The following is a 10710-nucleotide window of genomic DNA, read 5'->3' as shown; positions in this document are numbered from 1 at the left end:
TTTCAAATGAGCAAGATAATTATTTTAGTGAACTTTCTAAATAAGAGTCAGTTCGAGACATACAATTAGGCTCGAGAAAAGTTCAACAATTTTATTTTAGGTTTGAATTGACCATATGCGTAAACGGATATTTTTTTTATCAAATATGATCTTCTATCACCTCCTGAAATATTCCGAATCAGCTACCTAATTCCATGTATATTTTCATCAAAACACTGAATGCTATCAGAATACTATCACTCAACTGTTTTAAGTTTGACGACTAGTGGAAAATTATTTTATACGCAATTCTGTATGAAAATCTATACAGACTAACTGTTCTCGAGATATAACAAAATGTATAAAACATTAAATTCGATGAAAAATCATTTACGCATATCATGAAATCTCAACCATTATGGAATCGTTTAATTTTTATAGTTTTGGGCTATAATGGTTTATAACTCCATAAGTATGAAAATACAGTCGAAGCTCTCTATAACGACATGTTGGAAGGTCCCTTCAAAATCGCATAGAAATTCTTTCTTTATTGCGACATTTCTCTATAACGACGATCCCTTGTGATGTCGCTATAGAGAGCTTTCACTGCACGATAATAGAAAATAGCTTGGTCATTCACTCATATTTTATAATAAACATTTTTATATATTTGAACGTTTGACTGAGCTGCACTCTCAGGCGGCTCAATCCGTTTATTGATAAATACGGAGAGTTTAGCATTTGTGAAGATGTATTATTAAATTTAATTTTAAATGCATAGGTGATTGTATTGAAAAAAAACTCTTCCTGTCCACGTGGACTCAGTCTATACTCCCTCCCCCCTCTTCGTGGACAAGCGTGGACATTTTGTTACCCCCTACCCCCCTAAAGTTGTCCACGTGATATGTGGATGGCCCCTAAGAAAGTGTGAATGAAATCGTAATGTTAACATTGAATTGAAAATAAAATTTCTCCCACCGATGAATATCGCCCTGTTGATGTCACCTCTACCCAATCGAGAAATGGTGAACTCATAGCCGCCATTGCCATCACTCTTGCCTACATTACGGCGTTTCAACGCGCACGCAGCTGTGCTGTGAGTGACGCGCAAGCTGTCATTCCTACCATTCTTCGTAGCTGTTTGACCACGCCCTCCGTTGCAACCTCATTGCGATCGATTTTCGTTTTCACCACGTCAGGAAAATGTCGCTCCCACGTTGTCTCTGGCTAAATATGAATTAAGTCGGAGAAGTAGAATCTCACTTTTCTAATTCTAAGCGATGAGACCACTACTCCACTTATTTCATATTGTAATATGGCACAAATAATGATGATGAACACGAGCACTGTTCGATTCGGCCTAAAATCTGCTGTTTAAATCAAGCCACAACTTATGGGTATTAGTTAGATCTGACAGATCGACTGGTGCTATGGGATTAAAGTAACCACAGAACACCACATTCAATTCTAAACTATGCCTATGATCTAAAATACCCAGAACTGGAGCTGACTTTTATCGATCTTCTGACCCTTATTGTTATCAAGTTATTGCTTCCTGTTTGTTTGTTTGCCACACTTGACTGATAGGAATTTCACAACCTGCAATAATTCCCTTATCACGGGTATCGTGAAAATGTCAATTATGTACATCCAAGTCTTGTTTCGTGATGAACCACACATGTGGTGTTCGTCTCAGTTTCGAACAATCCCACAACGCAAATATCGATAATCCAAGTCACTCTATAATCCACTAGTCACGTCGACACTTTAAGATCCACACAGTTTAACAAACAATACCCTCTGCGCTCGACACTTCAAGAAGCCCCATCCACGCCATTCCAATCGATACTAATTAATAAAGAAAGTTTAAAATTGTCACTGCTTTTTATACGGAGACCACACTAAAAAAACGCGTGTTTCTGGGGACCGACTCGAGTTTTGTGAAGAACAGACGCTCCCGAAGCCGTTGGCCGTAACCTTATCAATCTTCGTTCTTCGATCCACAGGCGCGCGCGCTCTCACACAGAGACGTGCAAACCTATCATAAAGGTGAACCGATTTCGGGACTGATATATAGATAAGGACGTCCACACACAGTGTTCGATATTTATACAACGCTCAGGGCACTCTCACACACAAGACTTACCTTTCTGCTGATAACAAGAATCCATCCGCTATGGAACCGCTATGATTCCCCGGGTTCCTTCGGTGGGAATCGATAAGCTATCATCGGTTTGTGGTTACGCGGCGTGAACGATTTGGGCAGAAAGATATTTTGCCCGGCCATGGGTTTGGGCCCCGATCGGGTTCGTTTGACATTGCGAAACAATTTTATCACTGTCGTAATACCGCATTGGAAGTGGTTTTGCTGTTAATCCTCTCTCCCGCTTAAAGTATGAGCTCTATTTAATTTTATTTAAAGTTGTCTTGAAATTTTTCTTCATTTTTCATCGTTTTTTTGACGTTTTTATCACTAAGCTCCTGCATACAGCTGAATCGTATCAAGTGAAATAGGTCTTATGACCATTACACAAGCAAAAACCGAGGAATGACCAACGTGATATATATATATATATATATGGGAACTTGTTATCAATTAAAAACCGACACAGGTGGTTAGCTGCGCCTTCGATATTGAACAGCTCATCTGTTCCGAGAACAAATGATTGCGTATGTCAGTGGCTTAAAGATTTTGTGGTTGCTGCTAAGAAATGATTTTAGGTTCGAAATTACGAACTTCAAGTTCCCATTCTTTTTTTTTTAATAAATGTAGTATTTGCGCAGCGAAAATTTCTTTTTTATTCAAAAATTCATTTGTCTTAAATTGGCTGACCGAATAGTTCAGGATTGAAAACGGGACACGCGAAACAATAACAAAAAAACACAATATTAGGACTGCAACTTAATTCGTTCCGTTTTTTTTTTTGCACATTTATTTGAATAATAAAATGAATTAACACATCATTCAGAGTATTGACCACCAGTAGCTTCTACTTTTAACTATAATTCTGGCAATTAACGGAATCCGTCGCGAAAGAAGTGCTCATCTTTTGAAGCCACGAATGAATCCAGTCAATTTTTGATACGTGGGTGGATTCTGGAGTGAAGCGTACTCCACTCAAAGCGTTCCGTATCGATTGAAAAGATACTGTTCGTTCGGAAGGTTCAAGCAATCAGCTCTTGAGTGGGTGAATCAGAATATTCTCCAAACAGTTAGAATATTAGCGATTCGTGTCTGGTCGCATAATCTGGACGTTTTTCGGCAATAGCTCGCTTTAAACGGATCAATTGTTGCCGGTAGAAGTTTCCATTGATCGTTTGACCAGGTTTTTAGCAGCTCATAGTGAGTCACACCGTTTTGATCCCACAAAATACAGAACATTATTCTGGCACCGTGGATATTCGACTTCAGCGTTGATGTTCTTGGTTGGTCGGGCTTGACATACGATCTTTTGCATTGTGGATTATCGTAGTGAATCCATTTTTCGACCCCGGTCACGATTCGACGCAAAAAGGCTTCCCTCTGTGCCGCTTCGGACATGCCAAATCTTTCGACATTTCTCACTCTCAGTTCGTATGGAACACAATTTCCTGACTTTTGGATGTATTCTGCGGCTTTGAGTTGTTTAGGAGTAGCTTGTCAAGTTACTCCTAATGATTCTGCAAGCTCTGTTTACGTTTGACACGAATCTTGATCGAGTAATGTCTCTAGTTCATGGTCTTCAAACTTTTTCGGTTGACCCAGACGCTTTTTGTTTTTAACATCAAAATCACCACTTCTAAATTGTCTAAACCGTTCCTTACAAAATCTATCCGGTGGTGCCGAGTCATTATGAACTTTCACAAGAATTCGATGCGCTTTAGTTGTACTTTTCTTCCAATGCACAATGGTCCAGGAGATGCATTTAAGTGGAAATTAGCATTCAGAACTTGACAGATATTCTCTAGACCAGCTATACTCAACCTGTGGCCCGCGGGTTTGCATGCGGCCCACCGGGCTCTTTTGGTTGGCCCATCTGATCCGTTACCATTAAGTAATATTAGTAGATCAAATATTTATTAAATATATTTAATCCGGACTAATCTTGCTGACGTTAGTGAATAAATATGAAATTATTACCTACTAACTGACCCGGCAAACTTCGTCGCGCCCACAATTGCTTTTCTGATTTATATAATTTAGAACACTCATGTTCCCCGAAAATTATTTCTCTGTGCTCGATCTATATTCGCAGCATATAATTTCTTTTTTAACATATGCATTTGATGCAGACTGAGACACTTCAATCCTGATACTGACTGTTCAAATCCGTTGCTCCGTTCTTGAGTTAAATCGCGAGGAACGGACACCAAATCATTTTTATTTATATAGATTATTTGACATACAACTATGTTTATCGTTGCTATCAAATCAGAAAGCACGTCACATTTTTATGAAATAGTTTTAACGTTAATAATTATTTTAGCTCAGAACGGATTTTGATGGTTTGCATTCCTATCGAACCGGAAATTCTCTATTTTTTCCGGAACGTAATACATTACGGTTCCCTAACCCATATACGTTTAAAGTTTAACGAAAATTGGAAGAATATACTTTTTCCTATCATGTTCCAGTGGTCGAGGTGCAATATTTAAATATCACTGCTAATCGGATGAGCATAAATCTGTCATTCGAAATGCAAATGCAGTATTCGTTCTAAGGACAATGTGGATAGACAAAACATTGCAATCTAAGCTCCACCGTATTCTGAGTGAACAAGCCATTCGCGAATTCAAATTACAGTATTCACAAATTATCAGCTATCTAACTAGCGACCAGACAGCAGGGAGGCTTTCGAAATGATTGTTCTTAAGGCCGAGTGTAAAGTTTACTTTTTCAAGTTGAACTTTTTCAAGGCTATAGGCGAATGAACTGATGAATTTTAAAGCCTATATAATTTGAAACAACAACATCATCAAAGTCATCTCGCTCCAACTATCAGACAGCAGTCTTTCTCAATGCTGATGTCACATAGCGGTTTTGCTCGCTTGAAGGAAGAATGAAAGATAGATATCGCTCAGTATGATGCCGTTTTGTTCGGTGGGGACACAACGTCGTTTTGTACGCCGTCTGGTGAGAAGTGCCTCTGTTTTTTTCGAATCCCATCACATTTGAATCTGTACTGGGGTGTAGGTTTCAAATTTCTAAAACCAGAACGTTGCGTTTAGGGAGCAACGCACAAAACCGTTAACACTTTTTTGTCGGTTGAACGGATTCGCCTGATAACCACTTCATTCGAAGAATCGAATGTCTACGAGTTACGAGGGCAGTCCAAAGTACTTAGCCTACAAAAAAAACAAAAATTTTGGAAAAGTGACGATTTTGACGTAGGACTACGTCTAACCGGAAGATATAGGGGGTGAAATGGAAATCTAGGCACTGAACAAGTAGGAAAAAATGCAAGATTTGGAACGCTTATAACTCGAGCATTTCTCAATAGATCGCAAAGGTTTTTGCATCAATTGATAGGAAATATATCTACGCATCTATCATAACGAATAACATTTCATTTTTCTTGAGATAAATAATTGAATAATTGTGAAATATCAAGCATTGTCCAAATGCACTATGTGCCCATTTTTTATTGGTCCATTTTGTGCTCCTCAAATCGTACCGACCAAAACGGGCAACCAGAGCAGCAGCGAAATAGAATGAAGCACGATTGGGAAGGAAAAAGAAAAATATGAACGAAACATTGGTCGCAGTCTCACACATGCGTAATTCTCGAGCCAGCCAGTCAGCTTAAAAATCCCCGCTCCGCTGCCGTAACGATCATTCTCATTCAAACCGTACACCACATCGGTTCGCATCACAACACATCAACAAACCAACCCAAGCAGCCATGTCTGGACATGGTAAAGGAGGAAAAGTGAAGGGAAAGGCAAAATCCCGCTCGAACCGTGTTGATCTGGAGTTCCCCGCAAGGGTAGCTAGGCCGAGCGCGTTAGTACCAGTGCACCAGTCCACCTAGCCGGCCTTATATAGTTTCGGCCGCCGAAGTGATCGAGTTAGCCGGCAAAGCTGCTCGCGACGATAAGAAAACCCGCATTCGGAACAGAACACATTCGGTTCGGCGGACATCAAGACAACAGGCAGTTGCAGCGAGGGGCGAGTGGCAAACGCAATCGCAAAACGGCATCAGGTAGCAGAAGAAAAAAGTTTGTTCTTTATACAAACTGCTTTGGTGGCAAATCCAGAACAAGGCGGCATCGAGGGCGTTCGAAATGGTTTTTTTCAAAACCACGAGTACTAAGTTTCCTAAATTGGAACCATTCCATAAAACAAGGCGCTTTTCAGGGCCATTAAACCTTCCAAAAAAGAGTTTAGGAAATACAGTTCAATGCTTTCTAAAACAATATCCAAAATAATAATAAAACACAAATTGATTTTTTCATAATTTGTTTGCCAGTATATGATGAGTATGTGAATTTGGAAGTTGTTCTGAGCTTATTGATTTTCACCAATTCTTAAATTGCTTCTAAATTGAAAGTACAGTAATTTACACTTATCTCGACATTTAGCTAATTGGACGGACCTGTAATGCGACATATTTAGTTGGACATTTTTGTAAACATAGAGTTCGGGGTCCAAATTATGACCCCACATTGAAAGTCGACACTGTAACGAAAATGTTCAATGTTCAATTACAGGTTAAAATTACCTCCAATCCGATACTGAGTGGTGGTAATGCGACGTGCCATTGAATGTAATTTACAATTTACTGTAAAATATGTCACAAGCTGGATGGGAAGAAAATTTCCAACTGTGAAAGCTGTGGCGAGTGGCAAATGCAATCGCTAAACAGAAAGGTTTAGCCGAACAAAATGGGGATATCGAGTGATAACAAAACAATAAACTCTTTAGATTGAAGATAATTTTGTGATCCTGAAAAGGACCCTTTTTAGCCTGCATGTGAATCCAACGAGCGAACAAATCGTAATGAATGTATTTTTCTTCTTCTTCTTCTTTGTTTTTAAGAGGCTTTAAACTTTGCAGTTCATTCGCCTCTAAGGATGTATTTTTTTGCCATCGCTCCCTTTTAACGCTCATTCGTTCGTCTCGTTGGACTCGCCCCTCTGGCTGAGTCTGCCGATTTGTCTCTATCCTGTGAGTGTGTACCGCTAGAGTATAAAACACGCGGACCCCAAAAAAATATCTTATTTTCTTTCAAACCGTAAACCCGTGTGGTTGTACGGCATCGACATCGTGGACGTAACAAAGGAGGACAAGTTAAGGGAAAGGCGAAGTCTCACTCGAACCGTGCAAGTCTCCAGTTCCCTGTTGGTCGCATTCACTGATTGCTCCGCAAGGGTAACTAGGCCGAACGGATTGGTGCCAGAGCACCAGTATACCTAACAGCGATTATAGAGTTTCGGCCGTCGGAGTGCTCGAGTTGGCTTGCAAAGCTGCTCACGACAATCAGAAAACCCGCATCAAGAACAGAGCAGCTTCGGTTCGGCGCTCATCAAGGCAACAATTAGTTCAGTGAGTGGCAAAGTGTTTCTCCGGCACGTTGCATTAAATGTAATTTACTGAACAACATGTCACAAGCTGGATGGGAAGAAATGTTCCAACTGTGAAAGCTGTGGCGAGTGGCAAACGCAATAGCTACACCGGAAGGTTTAACCGAACAAGATGGGAATATCGAGTGATAACAAAAACACAACATCAAAGGTTCTTTTCAGAACCATCAACATATTCATAAAGAGTAAACAGTAAACTAATCCATTTTTCAGGTAGATAGGTAGGTATTCACGTAAGAGAAGAAAATAAAACAATATATTTAAAATATATATTTAACAAAAGCTGTCCCCTTTGTATAGTCCTACGTCACTCCGGTTATGTCCCCGACATTACCCACCCGTCTTTATTTCTCAACATAGTCTCCTTTTAGCTCGATACACTTGAAAAAAGTTACACGGTGCCAAATCTGGAGAATACGGAGAATACGAGCAGCAGTTCGTAGTGCAATTCGACCAATTTGGCCGTGGCGACGGCGAAATTTCCACGGTCGAAACAAAACAACGAGTCCGATTCGGCTGAAATTTGGACAGTAGCCATTTACGAGAATGTACTACACGATAAGTAATCTCCCTTGCGATACTGACACCATCGGGCAAAGAGCTATGTACTTATCGGACCGCCCTCGTACATGCTGGTTACTTAATGACCCAAAAGCTTGTTACAATAGAACTATTCAAATCACCAAAATCTATAGATATGGGTCCTTCGTAGTCGAGATTTGTTGATGCATGTCGTTGGCTATCAGTGAATGTTCTCTATATATTGTGCTCGCCCTGACTGTGAAGCATTCATATATTTACTGTACAGGTTCCTCAATGTAGTCGGTATAAACCTACAGTGAAATCACCCGACACAGGGAATAAATATTGAGTATGACTTACCGGCTCGACAGTTGTCTGTTGTGAGAGGAAATGATGCCAATGCATGGCTAACTAGTGTTGCCAGTATATAATATCAACATCACTGTTATACTGTCAACTGCGAGGGATAGGACGTTGTGTCTTTCACGCACCTCACATCTTCCTTCTCCCTTATTCTTTTTATGTTATTTTACTTTTTTGTGTCATGATTTGTCATTTCCATTTATTTTAATTTCTTCAATCAACGCTATAGAATACTTGAAATAGTGTGAACGGATTAAAAAAATGTACAGCTGCGTGCATTTTGTCTGATTACAATCCCAACGGTCTATACTGATCTGCATACTCTATCTATTCTTACCATTTGCGTAACACTTGTAGAACGGTTTATAATTCAGAAAGGTGTTTTGTAACTAGCATGATTTTTTAAAGGAACGAAAAATGGCGGCAAATTCTCTGGGTGATATCCGATAATGCTGACATAATATGTTTACATCCAAATTGGATGTCTACTTGCGGGAATGGACTGCCTTGTTTTGTATACTTTGGCTAGTGCCTATATATACCAGAGAAAGCAATCATGTGGCATTCTCGAATTTATGTGAAAGAGAAGAAAGGATTTTGTAGAATTTCATTCTCACACAGTTCATCTCTCGTATTTCGCTCTCGCATGTGAAAATGCGAAAATGGCATACCCTAGCAATAACAAAACAAACAACCCCCGCTCGACAAACCGTAATCCTCTTCCTATTGAAGTAATGATGTTGCTTCACTTGTATATATAATCATGGGCTAGATCTAAGTAAGTACTGCACGCACTCAATAGATATAAGCAAGTACTGTACGCACTCAATAACACACAACTGTCAAAATTGTTCATTGCTTGTGTTTTTTTATTCTTTTCTTGTTCCTGTATCATCTAAATTTCTGCAGAGTCAAATTATAAATACTCGCATACAGGGATGTCAGTTGTAGATACATGATTTAAAAATATATATACTGCTCGCTAAAACCTCTCCTTTAGGTTATCCAGCTGATTATCATTAATGAAACGGTGTACAATGCTCTCCACAATGTAACGTTCGGTGTCAAATCCGGAACTTCCCCTAGTTTCAGACTGTCACTCGACCATTACACTGACTATGTGCTCCTCCACGGTCTAATAGGGGCGAAAACTTTTGGATTTTCCTTCCCACATTACTTTCTCTGGAGAAAACCCTGCTGATTAAGTTGGAGGCTAATATGCTATCAACCCAACTCGCATTATCACTTCTGCAGCCATTCCAACTCGCCGACATTGGGTGGCTGTTCCGCCACCATTCTTTTGCTGAAGCGGTTGTCCCAACACGCAGCTTTCTTAGACGGTTGTCCCGACACGTCTCTTCCAAGCGGTTTCTCAACACGCGGTTTTCAGGCGGTTGTCCCGACACGCCACTTCCAAGCGGTTTCCCAACACGCAGTTTTCAGGCGGTTGTCCCGACGCCCAATTTTTCCAAGCGGTAATTCCAACACGCAGATGCTTCATTCTGCGTTGAAGATGTAATTTTGCTCAGGGATACTGAAAAACTACCTGGAAATTCAAGAAGATCAGTATTTCAGTTTCAGTTCTCCAGACAGCGGGCAATCAACAGTACATTTCAATGCTTGGAATCAATTTGACAATCTTCTCAAATTGCTTCGCGAAAAGTTCGCGCTCTTCACTCAGTGAAAGCATTTATTTATCGGCCCTTGTCATTGCTATCAAATATTTCTATCAAATTTTTTTATTAATAAATTACTTTGATGTTTCTACTCTCCGGCAAGGATTTTGTATTTCTAAGTTAACAATGCGTGGCCAAAGGTTGTACCGCTCATGACCACTCTACACGAACTGATGATTGCGCCGGCTAGTGACCATTCTATCCTGGATTCCTCGAGTCGAGAAAGACGCACCACGCTAGATATGGGGTACAGACTAGGGAGCGTTGCTGATTAATGGTCAGCTGCATCCCAATAGGAAGTAGCCCGTGTCGGGCACACGTATAGAGCATCGAAGACTGCAACATACCAATTATGAGAACACTTGTAATACTAACCTCGAGCCAACCGCGAGTAATCGGTTACATATTATTAACATAGTTGTAAGACAAAAATTGTCAAAATATTGGACTCCCGGCCCCGTCAGGCTAACGCCACATGTGCCTTAATAAAAAATATACTTTGGAAAAAAAAAAAAAAAATGCGTGGCTCTTGGTCGTGGAGATCATTCTTCTTTATTTATTTATTTGCGGCCCGCGACACAATAATAATACGTGTTGGTGGCCCCTA

This window comes from Toxorhynchites rutilus, chromosome 1, assembly GCF_029784135.1.
Source record: "Toxorhynchites rutilus septentrionalis strain SRP chromosome 1, ASM2978413v1, whole genome shotgun sequence".
NCBI lineage: Eukaryota > Metazoa > Arthropoda > Insecta > Diptera > Culicidae > Toxorhynchites > Toxorhynchites rutilus.
This window is presented reverse-complemented; position numbering follows the sequence as displayed.